This window comes from Rousettus aegyptiacus, unplaced genomic scaffold (assembly GCF_014176215.1).
Source record: "Rousettus aegyptiacus isolate mRouAeg1 unplaced genomic scaffold, mRouAeg1.p scaffold_m13_p_10, whole genome shotgun sequence".
Taxonomy (NCBI): domain Eukaryota; kingdom Metazoa; phylum Chordata; class Mammalia; order Chiroptera; family Pteropodidae; genus Rousettus; species Rousettus aegyptiacus.
This window is the reverse complement of record NW_023416285.1, coordinates 44638810-44657767: the sequence shown is the minus strand read 5'-3', so window position 1 is coordinate 44657767 and position 18958 is coordinate 44638810. Positions and strand designations below refer to the sequence as shown.

At 33.7% G+C, this 18958-nt stretch overlaps 1 pseudogene; it reads right to left on the bottom strand.

Moving 5' to 3' along the window:
* Positions 1-13751: 13751 nt before the first annotated feature.
* On the bottom strand, positions 13752-13869 carry LOC118609248 (annotated as a pseudogene).
* Between the last annotated feature and the right edge of the window lie 5089 nt (positions 13870-18958).

Sequence of the window (18958 nt, the reverse complement as noted above, 5' to 3'; positions counted from 1 at the left end):
CAGAAGCTCTCTTTTGTAGAATTGGGAATAATCAGACTTCTCCATTTCCTGTATCCCTCAAGATTAATGTTCACCTTTGACTTGGATCCGTTGTGGGTAAATCACCTTTTGATTAATAATACAGCCTCATAGTTACCCTCATATGAGGAAGATATTATCCTTCATGGCAGCCATAAATGTTCAGGTCACTAGAAATCCCTAAAATTGTACATTAATAAATGAATAGATGGACATTTTGATTTTTACAGTGGCACCTTGTGCGTTTGTACAGTGGCAGAATCTGTACCTAGAAATCTGAGAACCAGATTTGGTCTGTGATGGGCATTCTTAAGTACTGCCACCCTGTGGTCCCTTTTGGGAAGGTTTACCAGCCCCCTTCTTCCCCAACTCTGTCTTCTGAGCTTTTGCCTCACTGACCATGGAAGAACTCAAAACTGAAACTGGAAAATAACAACACAACAAACAATTGCAGAATAATTTGCAGGAAGTAGCCAAGAAGAGAATAGAGTGATCCCATCTATACTCATAGCTTCAAATACCACCTCATGTTGATAGCTTTGGGTTTCTGTTCATTGCTATTCCATGTCATTTCAGATGGCATCCATTATATAGACTTAGCATTATCTGGACTCCCCCCCACACACACTGCCCACCCCTGCCTTCAACATTTAACTTAAAGCCCTCTTGATAAGTTTGGCATGTTTCTGGGAAAATCTGTTTTCCGCTAGTCTTTTAGCGATGAACTCTATCCCTAGCCAAGAGACTAGTTTTCCTTATCCAAAGATATGATACAGAAAACCAAATTTTATGCAGCTAAACATCTGCATACCATATTGTTCTTCCTTCACATTGCTAACCTTCTATTGAAAACAGTTGGGAATGCTGTTTGTACTCCTAAGTGCTTCATGTTTTGATCCAGCATTTTGAAGTCCCTTAATGTATATCCTCAGTCTCTTCTGTAGTGGGTGGATGACCTTCCCCACAAACCAGTAAAAGCAGATTATGATGGCTGAGTTTGAGGAGACTAGACCACACATCACTTATCAACAAGATACTCCAGGAAGACAGCATATCTCCCCCACGAGCCACAGCAGGGACCAAGGCTGCCTCTGAGCTCTCCCTCAGGAAGTTGCCAAATCTCATTGAGCTAAAAAGTAGTTCACCGTGTCCTGTGTGTCAAGCAGCACGACAGGCCTAGCACAGAGTCTACCAGTGAAACAGCTCTTCTTTCTGGGCCTAGGAGCCAGTATCCTTACACTGTCTGCCACTTGTGAAGCTTCATTACTGTATTTTGTTCTATTATTTTTAAAGTACAAAAATAATATGAGTACAGTTTCACTTTTAAAAATCCAGAAAAACAAATATATAGAATAAAAGAAAACCTCTTCACCTGTAATCCATTCCTACTCTCCAAAAATAGACAAACTTTAGAGTGGTACCACCATTCTGTATCAGCATTCTGTCACCCTCAACACATTGATGTATTCACCAGCCAGGCAGCTTCCACTGAGGTACAATATTCAGAGTTTTTATTGGGGTCCTATTATGTAGGCATGATTGATTGAATCATAGGCCAGGTGAATGAACTCAATCTCCAGCCCCACTCCCCTGCTTAGAGGCCAGAAGGTTGGGCTGGCTCAAAGCCAAAAATCTCTAATCACATGACCAGGTGTCATCCTGAAGCTATCTACAGGTCCATCATGAGACCGCTTGGCATAAAATCAGTTATGATCCAAGGGGCTCATGAGGAATAATGACCCTCCTATTACTTGGGAAAGTCCAAGAATTTAGAGTCTCCCAGGAACAAAAGCCAGTCATATTCTTTATTATACAAAAAAATAAAAAGTCTATATAAAAACTTGTGCATGAGTGCTCATAGCAGCATTATTTATAATAGCCAGAAAGTGGTTAAAATTTATTATAACAAAAGAATACAAAGTAAAATTAGCAAAGGAAAAAGATGGATGGGGCAAAGTTCAGAGGAAACCAGGCACAAGCTTCCAATGGTCTTCTCCCAATGGAGTCACACACGGATGAGCTTAGATGCTCCAACAATAAATTATGACAAAACGTGTTCAATATTGTCTACCAGGAGCTCATTAGAGATGCAGTGCCTAAGATTTTTATTGAGAACTGGTCCTGTAGGCACCCTCTGCTATGCATGGTACCAAGATTCCAGACTCCCAGAAGAGATGAAGGTGATCAACATAAACCACATTGTACAGTTAAAGCAGAGTAAGCCATTCTTACTAGTTAGGAAATGATGCGAATCTCCCCAAATACAAGTTCTTGGATGCCAGCCAAGGCCCAATCTTGTAAACAGGACTTTCTAAGGATAGCAATTTTGGGCTTGGTATATTAACTCTTTTCTGTACACCGTAAAATAGAATATAATTCAGCAGTAAAAAGGAATGAACTACTGATACATGCTAAACATGGATGAACCTGGAAAACATTATGTGAATAAGGAAGCCAGGAACAAAAGTCCACATATTGTATGATTCCAAGCGTATGAAACGCCAGAATAGGCACATCTATAAAGATGGAAAAGAAGGTTCATTCCCTGAGGCTGGGAGGTTGGAGGCTGGGAAGTGATTGCTAATGGATATAGGGATTCTTTTAGGGATTATAAAAATGTTCTAAAATGGATTGTGGCAATAGTTGCACAGCTTTGTGAACGTACTAAAAACCATTGAATTGCACCCTTTAAAAGAGTAAATTATAGGGTATGTTCTGTGAATTATATCTCAACAAAGCTGTTATATAAAAAAATAAATAGAAAGTTGCTGATTTTAGTATGTTTATAAATGTCTTTCATTTTCCTTTTAGGAATAAAAATTCAAAAATATTTGTGAGCAAAAAGAATAAAATTCCAAAGGAGAAGGCAGGAATGTAGTTAGCTGAGGCATTATTCTTTCTGGTTGAGTTTATAGGAATCTTCAGTTTATTATATAATTTTTATTGATAAAGTTTATATTCCCAATTGTTGAATCAGTTTTTTATTTTAAGGAATGTGTATCACAACTGCTAATTGATAGGAGTTACACTGGTACCAGAGGAGAGGAATGCTATATATATATGTGCTAGTGGTTTTTATGTATGCCACTATCCCTTTTTCTGTATAGTGTACAACTATCTAAAATCGAAGGTCCTCTTTAAAATAGATCATTGTACATTTAAGATGTCCCCAGGGACTTCAGTGATGTTAAGCACATGGCTCTTCTAAACTAAAAAAAAAAAGTGAAAATTTGAATTCTGTATAAGTAAAATGATCGACTGACATTTCTAGCCCAGAATTCTCAGGACTTTTTACTTCATGAAGAAAGAACTAGTCCTTGTTGAGGACACCTAGAAAAATTGCTGGCTAAGTTACCCTACACACCAACTTCCAGACATTTTTCTTTCCTTCCATCCCAGAAATACTATATTGTTCACTTGCTCTGTGCTGCATCTATAGCAGTTTTTCTTATTCATTTGCTAGTGAAAAATTAAATTTCCCATCATCTGTTTTTCCTAACATCCTCCACCTTCCACAACCCAGGTCCTCAGTATGACTCCAGATTCCCACAGCCACTCCTTGCTGCAATCATTTTTTCATAGTCCAAAAATTATCCCTACCAACTCACTCTCATTTTCTTATTGCTTGTCTCCCAACTGTTGGCTTAACAAGATAGATGCAGAGAAAGTAACTTAAATAAATATGTGTTTGACTGATAGTCTTTTTAACTTTCTAATAGAAAAGGCAATACCTATTTTTAAATTAATTACTTTGAAAATAAAGATGTTTACACATTATAAAAAATTGATGAAGTATGGATTTTTTGTGTGTGTATGCTTGCTATTTGGTTTAAAAAAGAAGAAAAAGTTCTTACTGTAGTTTAAGGAAAATTTGAAGAATGCACAAACTTAATTGCTTCCAATTGAGAACAAATCTTTGCATTACTGATGGCTGTTCCAAGAAGCCCAAAGATATTTTAAGCACAAAAGATGTCTTAATATTTTTGTTGTTTTGAATATAGGGCCTACTATAGTAAAGATAAAGTCTAGGAGAATTATCAGAGGAGACAATATATGAACAAATGATTTTTTTCTGGTGAATTCATCTTTAAAAATTCTCAAGTAAGGGGAAAGGGAAGGGAACAGAAGGGAAAAAAAACAGTGAATAGGAGCCAGAAGTCATAGTTTTTAAAACCACAGCAATAAGGAACAGTGATTGCTAGGAACTTAGCATAAAAATTAGGGATTTTAGGTCAGATAATTCAAGGCTATTCCAAAAGTCCAGAGAATTAATAGAACACTGGTGATTAAAAAGTACATCTGATGTCTGTGCATGTACTAACTTGGTTATTTTCCAAAAAGTAAACACAAATTCTAATTTGACTCTTTTTTTTAGGAATATTATCCATATAACAACTTGTAGTAAAGAATTTGTAAGCTTTTCTTTAAAAATGTATGTATGTATGTATGTATGTATTTTTATGGTGACATTGGTTAACGAAATCCAATATTTCAGCTGTACACTTTAACAGTAAGGCATATATATATTTACACTGTGTGTTCACCTTCCATACTTAGATTTGTTTCTGTCACCACATGTTTGACCCCCTTTTGTAAGCTTTTTTAATGAACACATCTACTGTCATTGATTATACTTTAAATTTGTTTTCTACCATTTATAGATTCTTGAGTTAATCATACTAAACATTTACATGTGTGTTTAGACATGTACATGAGTATATAACTTTACCATAAAATTAAAGTTTTTAACTTTAAGATAAAGTTAATCCGATAAGCATATTAAACAAATCAATGTGTTTACTATTTTAAATTATGTTTAAATAAACCAATAATTTATTTAAGAGACAAGCTATATCCATTATCTTGTATACATATTCACATTTCTCTGTAATTATTATAAGTGTAGTCTTTATTATTTTATTAATTAATACCTTTGACTAAAGTAACCAACTTTTGTTATCTCCAGACACAGAGAAGCCTAGAAGATAATAAACTAATTTTTTGAATATATGTTTTAGATTATTTTTATAAATTTATACTGGCAAAACAAACCTACATATGAGATCATCCAAAGCATTGGCTCATTCTGTTAATTTATGGTTATTTTATAATGTTTAAGAATAAGACTAAGGGATGGGAACAGAAAAAAAGAAGACTAGTTTGAAAATATATTTAGTGACCAAAGTTTTATATCGTTTTTTACTTGAAAATTGTTCAAGTATCTAAAAATTATATATTATTATTTTCTTTTATATATATTATTATTATTTTTTAAGGTCTTAAAATTTTAACTAAGAACTTGGAATTAATTTTAATTAACATTTAATTAATATGATTTATAATATTATAAGAATTTCACATGATCGAAACCTTTCAAAAGATGCCTTTCATACATTTTCATTTAATTAAGCACCATTTTATAATTTTAAACAATTTTTGGAAAGGATGTTATTTGACTGACTCATAAGACCAAAATAAAAATTTAAGGAATGAGTTTAACTTCAGTCTTATAAAAATTAAAATATAGCATAGTACTAACATTAATATTATGTAATAAAACACAGCTTATTAACTTTTTCATCCTTTTTTTTAGACATTTTGTATTGTTTATATGCACTAAACATTCTTAGAGTGCACATTTGACAACAGAATGATTTTTTTTCTAGTCAATTTACCTTTAAAATTTCTCTGGTAAGCGGAAGAGAAAGGAAACAGAAAAGGAAAAAAAAGTGAATGGGAGCCAGCTTTAGATGAATATAATATCATTGAAGAAAGGCTAATAATCTTTTGCTGCAAGGAGAAAGAAAAAATTTCTATTTAGAAACACCCACTTCAAAAACACACGCACACACACAAGTTGCTACAACAACTGGTTTAAACAGTAACTTGGGCTCTTGACAGTTTCATCAAATCATAGAATAAAACAGCCAATATTTATTAGTCTCTTAATAAGGAAAATGATGGATGTTTGAGAAAGGAGAGAGTCTTTCATTAAATTAAATTAAATGATCTTTCTTTTAGAAAGATAAGACAATCTCTTCATGAGGTTTTTTTTTTCTTTTTCATTCTTACACATCTCTAAAACGAACAATCTTAGTTATGTCAATGTTCTTCAGAGTAGCTACTACAATTCCAAACCATTCTCTGAGAACTGTGTCAGGAAGTCGTGCAAGTTTATTAATAGGCAGCCCAGGAGAAGATCGCTGACAGTTGGTTACTTACTTAAGAAATCAGCATGACTCTGAAGGGCCAAAGATAAAAGTCCAGATTCAGCACTAAACCCATGCAATGAAAAACAGAAAGGCTTCAAGCAGGAACAATTCAAGGGGTGTCACTTAGGCAGATTATTACTGAGTCAAGGTCTTGGTTCATTGCAGCGCAGGTCTTGGCCGTACCTCAATGGGAACTGTTCTAGCCCAATCAGCCAAAGACCATCAGGGACAAATCTGTAGTCAAAATGAGGTTTACTCACTTGTTGCAACAAGAGAGCCTGCATATGGGAGAAACTATAGGATGTCTTACTAAAAGGAAAAGATAAGAGTTTATAGGATTTGGGGGAAGGGTGACATTTAGGTGAAATTTAAATGAAGCAGTGTTTTGAAATTTAAATGAAACAGTCATTCAAAAAAGGGAGTTGTTTTGATGCTTTAACTGCATCATGCCCTTGGGGCAAACATTATTTGTTAAATTTGCAGCTGCCTTGTACCTGTTCTAGTCTGATTCTTAGCAGGGCATGGTTTTACTTTCTCAGGTTAAAGGCTACAGAAGTGGTGAGATGGCGCCCTTTCTAACATTATTCAGGACAAAAAAAAAATAGCATTGAGATTTTATAAACCAATTCTTTACTGGTTTAGTATACTTAAGGAGTATAGTGGTCATGATGAGCTTTTCCAAGGGGATCCAAGCTAGGGAAAACACCTCAGAACACAACACTGTAGTGTTGCATACGCAAAAGGGCATAGGCTTTCTAGCCAGACTGGTTTAAATCCTCTCTGTAACAGGACAAAACATTGGAGAAGTTCTCTGTCCTTGCTGAGGTTTTTGTCAACAGATGTTCATTGAGCAAATTATTCCACACTCTCATTAGGGTTATTGTGAGAATAAAATAGGTTAACAGGTAAATATTTTTAGCACTGTTCCTGTCCCTCCGAATATGCTACCCATAGCCTTGAAATGTAAAGGAAAGTCTGGAGGAGGGAACCCTGGAATGATTGACGTTTAGGGTCCTAGCAGATGGGGGAAGAAATAATTGCAGCATCCACAAGGGGAACAGGTGTCTAAGGATAGTCTCTTAAGAATCAGAGCTATATGGCATGTTGACTTTTCTTAAATGATCTTTTTCTGAAATTAGGATACACCTTAAAATCTTATGTGTACATTTAATACAGTATTTCTTCAACATTTTTGGATCTCTTTATGGCTGCTTTTTATTTTAATTTTTAATTTTATTGCATTGCAGTTAGTGAATATGGCCTGATTTCTGTCTTTCGAAATGTATTGTAATTTTCTTTGTGACTTAAAATGTAATAATTTTTATAAATATTTCTTTGAATCAAGCTTGCTAATTGTATTACTCAAATTTTCAATGGCTTTACTTTCATTAATTTTATTTATTGATTTTTCTGAGAAAAGCGTATAAAAATCATTAATGATTCAGGATTTGTTAAATTTTCCTTTATTTCTAAAAATGTTTGCTTTATTTTGAAGCTGTTTCATTTGATTATTAAGGTTGAAAACTGTTACATCATCTTGATGTTTTATACTTTTATTAGTATGAAATATTCTGCATCATCTCTTACTGCTTTTTACCTTAAATTCAATTTTCTCTGTTACCAGTATTATTAGTATTGTAATGCTGTATATTTTCTGATGCCAATATTTTTGACCTTCACATATCATTTTCTTTGGGGTATTTCTCTTATGAATGGCATATCCAACATTTGTCTTTATTTTACCCATTCTGTCTTCTGTCAGGTAAATTCAATTCATTCACACTGTGATTACTATTATGTTTAGACTTATTCCAGCCACTTGATCTGTTCTTGTTAACTTTCTTTCCAGCGATGGCTGACGAATTCTGAGGTGACCTCTTAAGATCCCCTCTTTCTCATATTCATGCCTTTTGCAATCACCTACCCTTGAGTCTAAGGGAACTTACTTGCTTCTAGCCAGTAGAATATAGCAAAGGTGATGAGATGTCACTCCCGTGATTACCTTATCTTGAATAAAACTCTTTTTGCTGGCGTAATGAATCTGAATGGATCGTTTAGATTATTGAGGTAGCCAAAGCTTAAACTGCTTTGGATATTTAATAATTTTTCCTCCCACTATATAAAAGGAAAGTCAGAATAGTTTTAAATTAAAAAAAAAAAAAACCTTATACTCCATGGTGTTATTTCATTAGTGGTTAATTGCCAAACTTAGGTGTGTATCCGTGGGATAACAAATGAATTATGGTATGGCCTTATGATGATTTATTATGTAGCCATGAATAAAATCTTGTTTTGAAAAAAATCACAGAATGTCAGGATTGATTAGAATGCCATATTTCCACTGAATAAAAGGTCTGGTGTGAGAGGAAAACAAAAAACTTTTGTTTTTCTCCCTGTAAATCTCAATCGTATTAGGAAATACATTTTTGAAATTATTTCACAAAATTGTTATCGAAAAATAAAAACAAAAGGAAAAATTAACAAAGAAAGATGATATTTTCCAACCCATTCACTACCTCCACCCCCACACACATCTAATATGAAATTAAGAGTACTTTTTATGCTGCTGTTTTGAGATTAGGACTTTTTTTATTACATTTTTTAGTAATAAAAGTGTTTTAATAGCATGATACCTTGATGAATTATCAATTCTCTTTTATAGCTAAATATAATATAAATTTAAATCTTTGATTAATTTTATATGGATAGCAGTAAAATCATTTCCAATGTTTTTCATTTTATTTGTATTTTCTGAAATTATTTAATCTGAATCAATTTTTTGTTTCAAAGATGTGGTCACATTTTGCCTATTTCTAATTTTACCATTCAAGATTTTGCCACTATAATTTCTTTTTATGACCATAATGTCTGCCAAGTCAAATATTCCCTGCTCTAATTTTGTATACCTAAATTTTGCCAAAAAAGATTTTCTTTGATTTTTAGTTAAGAAATGTTTTTCTTTTATCAATTAAAAATTTTGTCTTTTAGTTTATTATTTCTAAACTTTTCTGGGCTAATATTTAAATTTTTAAATAATATATTAAGATGTGATTTTAAAAAAATTAAGTGTGTATCACTAATTTTACCATGTGCAGTTTTAGGTGAAATCATTTTTTTAAATAAGTTTACTTATTTAAATTAGTTTCAGATATATAGTACATTTGTTAGACATCTATAAGGTTCATAAAACGATATCCCCCTTAGGTTAAATCATTTTTATTTGATGTTATTTATACCAGTAATATTCCTTTTTAATTTGATCATATACTGATAATTTGTATTTTGTTCTTAGAAAATCCATGAGAAAATTATGAGCAATATCTTTTTGATCATTCAGGATACTTCCATTCTCCTAGATGGTCTAGTATTTGGCCAATCTGATTTTTCTACATATTTAGGTAAGTTTCTATGTAATGTAATAACTGCCCACTCTATGGCTAATACAAAGAATAAACAGTGGCATGTAATATATTCTGAATGGCTAAAATGACAGAGTCAAAATATCCTATGACAGTAACAAACTTTCAAGGTAAATAATCAAATTTCTTTGGTATTTTAGGTACTAACTAGTATCATAGTAAAATGTAAAGAAAGCAAACGAAAAGAGCTTAAGTTACCATTACATCTCTCTTAAGATAGAAAAAAAAAAAAGACCAATGTTAGCAGGTACAAAATTATTCTAAATGGCCTTTTAGATTATTCAGTCACCTTGGAGAGTAATATGACAACAGCCGTAAAATAATACTACTTTGAGAAATGAGTAAGAAAGAATTACTTCAATTCAAAAGAATAAAGAATATAGTATGAATAACATAACATAAAACTCTGAAAAACCCAAATTATAACCATGATCTTATAAAAAATTATGGAATGCATACAAGAATATATACTTCTTTATGAACATTTATTTTTTTCATAGTCAACATTCATTTATGTTTTCTCAGAAATACACTACTTTTTTTTCATTTCTTTTTGTATCTCACCTTTTCTCAGGAATCACTTGTCTTCTACATTTAGTGTAGACTAGAATTTCCTTTAGCGTAAACTTCCTCATGGTGAAGTGTTAATTTCTTTTTCTTTCAGAAAATATCTTTATTTACCTCCAACCGTGAAAAATGTTTGACTGATAGAGAATTCTCGGACTGATAGTTATTCTCTTTTTGAACATTGAATATATCATTCCACTGTTGACGGCTCCTATTATATCCACTCAGAAGTCACAAATTAGCCTTACTATTTAGCTCCTTCAGAAATAATAATTCTCTCCCTAGTTGCTTGTTATTTTATTTTCTTATTATTTTTCATACTTTCAAGTGGAAATTTCCAAACATATACTAGATTAGAAATAACTAATGTAACCCATCACCCACTTGAAAAATTATCAATGTTATGCCAATTTTGCTTTTTCTGCCTCTTGATTTTCATGTTGTAAATACTATATACCGTATCATTTTAGCATAAATATTTTTATATGTATCTCTAACAGGTAAGAACTTTCTTTAAAAGATAATTAAATATGATTGTGATCTCTATGTTCAAATTTCTTTTAATATGTTTAAAAATTGTCTTGTCATTGTTACACAGCACCTGCGTCATCGGCTTTTTGGTATTTTCTAGAAGAAGCAACACCGTCTTGATTACTGTTGCTTTGTAGGAAATTTTGAAATCTGGAAGGACAGGTCCCCCAACTTTGTTCCTTTCTCCCCAAGATTGTTTGGCTCTTCTGGGTCCCTTACATGTCCATAGGAATTTTAAGGTCAGCTTGTCAAAATCAGCAACATGTCCAGCTAAGTGTTTTATAGAATTTGTAGATCAAGTTAGGGAGTATTGCTATTTTATCAATATTATGCGCAATCCATGAACATGGGCTATATTTCCACATATTTATGTCTTCTTTCATTTCTTTCAACAATGTTTTATAGTTAACTATTTATTTATGTCATACATTTCTTTTGCTAAATTTATTCCTAAGCATTGCATTCTTTTTGAAGCTATCGTAAAAAAAAAAAATTTTCTTAATTTCATTTTCGGATTGTTCATTGCTACTATAAAGAGGTAAAATTGTTTTTTGTATATTGAACTTGTACCCTGCAACCTTGCTGAACTCAATTATTACTTCTAATTTTTTGTGGACTCTTTAGTATTTTCTGTATATAAGATCGTGTCATCTGCAAATCTAGTTTTACTTCTTCCTTTTCAATCTGGATACCTTTTATTTCTCTTTCTTGCCTAATGTGCCTGGCTAGAACCTTCAGTACAATGTTGAATAGAAACAACAAGAGTTGACATCTTTGTCAAGTTTCTCATTTTAAGAGAAAAGCATTCAATCTTTCACTATTAAGTATAATGTTAGCCGTGGGTTTTTTTTTTTTTAAGGGCTTTTATGAGGTTAAGTAATTTCCTTTCTATGTTGGTCTGCTTAGGCTGCCATAATAAAATATTATAGACTGGTGGTTTAAACAATAGACATTTTTTTCCCTTACAGTTTTGGAGGCTTTAAGTCCAAGATCAAGGTGCCAGCAAGGTTGGATTCTGGTGAGGCCTCTCTTCCTAGATTATAGATGACCTCCTTCTTGTGTCCTGACATGAACTTTATTGTGTGTATGTGTGTGGGGGGGAGGGGCGGGGGGGAGTAGGGAGAGATTGATTTGTTGTGTCTCTTTTCTTGTAAGGACACCAGTCCTATCAAATTAGGGCCCTACCCTTATGACTTTATTTAACCTTAATTACCTCCTTAAAGGACCTATTTCCAATAAGTTACATTGGGGGTTAGGGCTTTAACACGAATTTTGGAGGGTTTTGAATTTTGCTGGATTCTGTTTCCTAGGTTTTTTGCTTTTGGATTTTTTTTTTCTTTTTGAGAAATCATAAGAAATATTGATCTGTAGTTTTCTTGTATCATTTGTCAGGTTTTGATATCAAGGTAATACTAGCCTCATAGAATGAGTTGGGAAGTGTTCCCTTCTCTTTTATTTTTTCAGAAGAATTTGTGAAGGGTAGTTTTAATGCTTTAAAAGTTTGGTAAAATTCACCAGTGAAGCATCCAGCCCTGGGTTTTTCTTCCTGGAAAATGTTTTTTTGTTTGTTTGTTTTTAATTATTAATTCAATCTCTCGTTCGGTTATTTTTATTTCTTCTTGAAGTAATTTCAGCAGTTTTTATCTTTCTAGGACTGCCTTTTTCACCAACTAATTTGGTGGTATACATTAGTTTGTTATATTCCCTTCCAGGGAAGTTAGTGTCACAAAGTACACTGTTCTGAGATTCATTCATTAAAAAAATGTTTCTTGGATTGTTGCAAGACTATTTCCAGAGTTCTGAAAAAAAAAATGATTCTGAGAATTTTCACCACTGTTCTCATTGTTTTTATGGAGAAGTGAAATTTTGGATGCCCTTACTCTGTTATTCTGGAAGTGCTTCTGATTAATGTGTTATATATCCATTCCATATGATCATTTTTTGAGTTCAAAATGAATTTAATGATGATTTTAGTACCTCGGACTCTCCAAGAGAGTTGGAAAGCCACACTTGGGAACTCTTATCCAGGAACTGTTTTCAAAATCAGAAATGGCTCCATAAAGACACCCCCATTTCTACTGCTGCTGCTCCTGCTGTATGTACACAGATGCTGCAGCTTTCACCATTGACATCATCAATGCTAGATGCTGGATGTTGCTGCTAGAGCCACAGCCCCTAAAACCACCATGGCTGCCACCTGTTCTTGCATTGATTCCACTAAATCAATTTCATTCACTAGCTTCTGTCTCAAAGTCCTAATGTAGAGAATTCTGAGAGTGCTGAGGTTGCACACTTGTGCTCTGGCAGTAAGGGAGCCTGGGATAGTGATTTTTAAATTTCTGTATATTAGAAAACAATATTTGTAGAAACAATCAGAAATCAAGAATGAAGAAATGATTTTCATTTGTTTCTTTCAAGGCACTTGAGGCCCTTGCCTTGCTAGGACTATCTTAAATTCTGAGATCGAGGTTCCCTTACTCTGGGTTATCTTGTTTTGAGAGCTCCTTAATGGAGTAATTGGGTCATCAAAATCTCCACTTGGGGTTGGACCTAAGCTTTTGACTTCCATGTCCTTATTTCCGTAAGATCATCAAAACCCAGCTTTAAGTGCTAGGCTTACTTTTTTAGGTTTCACTTTTCTCTTAGATTTTAGCCCAGCGGATTTCTCATCTTTTAAGGCTCTTTTAGTTGTTTTTTAAGAAAATTAAAAAAATCTTTTTCGTCCTGCATTGTCTTCAGGATTGGTTTGAATTACTCAAGCCATATTTGCTGAAAGCAGAAGCAAGTAAATACTTTTTGAAAAAGTACATATATACCTTTACACAGGTATAGGTATACACCTGAGTATATACTCTAACACTATATGTAGGACTGTGCTAATACATGGAAATGTGAATATATAATGTGAAATACAAAAATAGGATATAATTTTAGGAGTAATTCATGGAATAATCTGAGAAACCCTTGGTTGACCTCACAGATTGCAATCTTTTTTTATTTTTTACACCTACAGCACCTGGTCTCCTAGGTGGTCTCCCATCCAAGTACTAACCAGGCCCAACTCTGCTTAGCAGCCAAGATCAGACAGGATTGGGCTTGTTCAGGGTAGCATGGCCAGACATCCCTTGGTGTTCTAAATGAAGAAGTGATTTCATTTCATCAAGGAGCAAATTTTACACACAGGAGAATTTTTAAAAACTCACATTAAAAAAAGGATTCTAGCCTAGTAACACTGTGGATCTTGACCATAGGTCAATGGCAAATCTCTGTACCTGCCAACACCAAGACGACCTTCCTCTCTTAGGATCGAAGATTATATATATATATTCCCACCATCGGCAGAGAATCAAGTGGAACGGTATGTCTGAATTTGTCATCTGCATCTTGGTGTTCCATAGAAACTGAAGTAACTTTAAATTGAAATACAGGAAGACCTAGACCATAGTAAAGTTTCTCTTAGTTTTGACAGGCTCTAAGTCCTAATGTTTACATCCATTTTTAACTAAAAAATAAATATATGAAAAAAATAGAACTATGTGTTTTAAATGAGACCAAAGGTACAATTTGGGGGTCTTTTTACCTCTGAAGTCATTTAACTGCATCATTTTTAAAAATTATAATTGTATCCATTCCATAAGTATTTGAAAATACTTTTTCCAGATTATGAAAGTAATGCATACTCTAAAATGTCTTTTCTTTTCCTTAACTTCGATGATATGCTACGTATAGTTCTAAGGTCCTAGAAGTTCTCCCTTTTCTGAGGATACATTCCAAGACCCCAGTGGATGCCTGAAACCGTGGATAGTACCTAACCTGATATTTACTGTTTTTCTATACATACAAACCTATAAAATGAGGCACAATAAGAGATTAACAGTAACTAATTATCAAATAGAACAATTATCACAATATACTGTCATAAAAGTTAATGGGAATGTAATGTTTCTCTCTGGCAAAAAATTTTTTCCTTCACAATTTCACGGATTACTGTAGATCTTAGCAACTTCAGCATAAATTTTTTTTTTTTTTTGAGAACTTACACCTTTTCACTTAAAGTACTAAGTGACTAAAGCTTCTCTTTGGCATATCTGAACTGCCAGTACTGCTACTCTGAGTTTTCGGGCCATTATTAAGAGTCACTGGAACACAAGCATTGCAATACTGTGACGGTAAATCTAATAACTGAGACAGGTACTGATTAACAGGATGGGAGTGTATACTGTGTGGACACGCTGGACAGAGATGATTCACGCCCCAGGTGGGACAGCACAAGATTTTATCACGCTACTCAAAACGGTGCACAATTTAAAACTTATGAATTGTTTATTTCTGGAATTTTCCATTTAATATTTTTAGACCACGGTCGACTGTGGGTAACTGAAACTGTGGAAAGTGAAACCGCAGATAAGGGCCTATTGTAGTAGTGAACAATTCTTGGGACTTATTTTCAACATTTTGAAAGTCTGGTAAAGATCACATATTTAAAAAATCACAACTTAACAAAATCGTTTTTGATTTTAACTGGTATTATAGTAACTTGGTGGCACGATACTAACACATACTGTAGAAGTTCTGACTGACAGCTATATGCCTTTAATCAAAATATCATTACATAATGAGCAATATATTTGACAAGTACAGCCATTCAAAACACATAGTCCATGGGGAGAAAATATTTAAAGGTTTCCTGGTATTAAAAAATGTTGGAACTACCCTAATACCACAGAACCCCCACTACAACACCCCCTCATTTCATCCCTCTGCTTGCATGATCTATGAAAAACCTGTGTTAATGTCTCATAGTTTAAATAATCAATCAATTCAATAGAGCATTTTTCTCATGGAAACAAGTAGTTGCTCTAGATAATCGAGGCTTCATTTTCATCAGAGGAACACGAATTAATCAATTGTAGTAAAATCTTACTTTCCTGCAAAAGATATCAGCACTCAAATTGTATTAAAGACTGCTAACCAGTCTTAATGCTTAAAATTCATTCCCTGAACAAATACTTTCATTCAAAATCTAGGCCTCAGAGATGCTTGATAGTAGCAGCTTTATAGAAATTTAATAGTATCCAAAATGTAATAAGTTGGTATTTTCAATTAGCGGACTTCCTCAACTTGAAAAATCGGGGACAGATCAAGGTTTTTCGCATAGCACCGTTTGTGGGATTGGCCATTACTGTCTCACCAATAGAACAATCACCCTACATAAGTATTCTGCAGCCAACACACACATAAATACAAGTACCATATGAAGAAACTCCCTTTGTGCAACCTCAACGCCAGCAAATTCAATAAATTTTAGTCAGTTACCATAAAAACAATTTCGAGCCTTTAAATGGCTTTTAAAGAAGTCTATAATTTCCTAGAAATTACATTTAAAAGACATTTTTTGTCTGAAGAGAATCTTTTGGTATTTCACAAGATTACCATTGAAACATGAGAAAACTTGCCAGCAGGATAGTTTCTCACATAACTTGTGCTGGTTTTTGATAAACTATTCCTACATTGCTTTTTGAAATTCCTAAATTTTAAGTAACAGATTACTTTGACTACCTTTTTTCAAACAGCCCCACCACCTTGAGATTGATCTCTCTCCTCTTAAATGAGAGGAATCAAACCAGAGATTAAACTGCCACTATCAAGTTAACCTCAACTAAATCTTCAGAAAGTTCAGCATTACTCTATGATCCCCAGAACATCACTATATTCTTTCCTAGTTTATAAAAAGCAGTGGTTGAGCTGTCAACCAAAACTTGCCAGAATTCCACATCCAATTTTACTAGGTACAAAAACCCAAAACTTTCCCCACAATTCTACAACAGCCCATATTTTTATGGACACATTTTTTTAGTTTATAGGTTTCAAGTTTTAATGCATCGTCTCTTAACAGTCAAACTCATTAAGTCAGTTAAGAATCGACACCACCTTGACTGGAATCCTGGCTAATACGCTTAAACGACTAGTCCCACTGATTTTGCTCAGTAAATTGAAACCACAGATGGCACTTCTATCACGTTGGAAAGTTTGAGTAATTTTTGGAGAATATTTCCCAGTTTTACTCAATGGTAGGATCAATTCAAATGATATACATTTATCTGTAACTAAAAATTATAGATACCTCTAGCGTCCTTGAATCACCTTTTTAATCAGTAAGTTTACCATTTGTGGTTGACTTACCAAATCTTGGCAATGGGAAGTGAAATTTTTCAGATGTCTCTATTAAAATTTATGAAAATTAGCATAGGGCCCACGGTTGACACTATGGAATTACTAAGGTTTCTGTTAGGATGAATACCACCACACAGAACTTGGCTAAAACAATTCAGGAATACTCAAGACATATAAGCTAGTTAGAATGTTTGTTACTACAGATTTTCTACCTCCACCCCTCCTTCAATTGTCTAATAGCTTAGTGCTTGAATACTTCGGAATGAAACCTTGACGCTAACTTTTTTGTTCATTCAGATTGAAGTGTCTACAGCACTTAGCCTTGGCATATTTATTTCTAATTTATTTCAGTTGACATTTAATATGCCTAAAATCTAGTTGTCTCCAAAGCCCCTGGGTGTGTGTGTGTGTGTGTGTGTGGGGGGGAATACCTTCTCACTTCCCTTTCAATTCTTTGTAAGAGAACTAAATCATCTCTAGATGTAGTGTATTTCTTAAAAGTCATATATATCAAGACTTGATTGAAAAGTTTGGATTTTGTTTAAAAAGCCTTTATTCATTTTTGATCAGGGAAAGGACAATCTCAATGTCAACTTGTCACCTAATCATAAACTTCAACTTACAGGATTCACTGCCCTAAAGACACTGTACCTACTGACTTTGACAACATAACCTAATATGGAAAGTATCCCTTCTGTCCCTTAGGGTTAGGTTGAAAAGAATAGAGAATCCCTTGCAATAGCCAACATTGATACTTGGCCTAGATTAAGATGAAAACAGCAAAACAGGAGCAAAACAAGGCCAAGAGTATTTTAACTTGATAGTCCAGGGAGTACAAACATCATTAACAAAGAAAAGTTGCAGGCACCCAATAAAACAAAAAAGGCAGGTTCATCAGCATAAGTTTACACTTGGTTGAAAAGTGCAGATCAACTACCCCACATATGAACATGTAAGCCAATCCTAGTGACTAAAAGAACCAGAGGCAAACTTAAAAACCTTATTAAATCCAGTTAACTACACTGAATACAAAATTCAAAGCTTGGATTTACCCAGGAAATCCTCCAAAATCTATAGCTAAAACTGCTTTTTAATGCACCAGGAAGAACTGCTTTAATGACAGGACTTGGTCACATCTAGATTTGCATTAACATATTTAAGATTTAAAGCATATCTTTTCCTACTACTCCTATGTCTGATTATGGATATGCTTAGCTACTTGGCTCATGCACTAACTGCATTAATAATGATGAAATCTACTATGGCTTCTTCTAAAAGCTCACACCACACAACAGTTAATATCCAACATAGCTTCCTAAGAACACCCCAAAAGAAAACACTATTGAGTTTGGTGCTTGCTGTGCCATACCAAGAATATAACAAATTTACTCAGCCAGTACCTCAAATATCTCAATCTAATAACTCATATCCACCTGCCAAAATCCTTAACTATTTTTCATACTTTCAAACTGTAGCTCCTACACGTTTAACAGTGCCTTTTCCCTGGGTATATCTGAACCTTTTAATCTAGATTTAAAATCATGGTATTATAAATACACAAGGGTGTTTTTAGCCTACCAGTAAGAAATATTTATCAAATCATAACAAATGGCTTCCCAAAGACCAGAACAAAGCAGGATCTTTCTGTTCATTAAAAGGAGCTACCAACATGCTTTGTGCCATTAATGAGGGTACTTCTCTTCAGAACGTAATTCAGAAGACTTGTGGTCTACTAGAAAGCTTCCATTATCACAACACTATGACTATAACATGGAGACTTTCATGACAAAGACTCTAGATATACAGAGGAAAGCACATTTTAAGTATGGTGAAAGCCTCAGTTAACAGGGAAATGAAAACTGAGAGCATAGAATACATCTAACAAAAATGGGGAACAGGGTGATACTGTAAAGCTGGCTATTCACAAGGACCAGTTTCTCCCTAAAGACCAATACCCCTTACAAAATAAACTGTGCCTTAATTATTGCTTATTTAAAATTACACTTTTACAGAGCTATTTAGTACCTGACGCAGAAA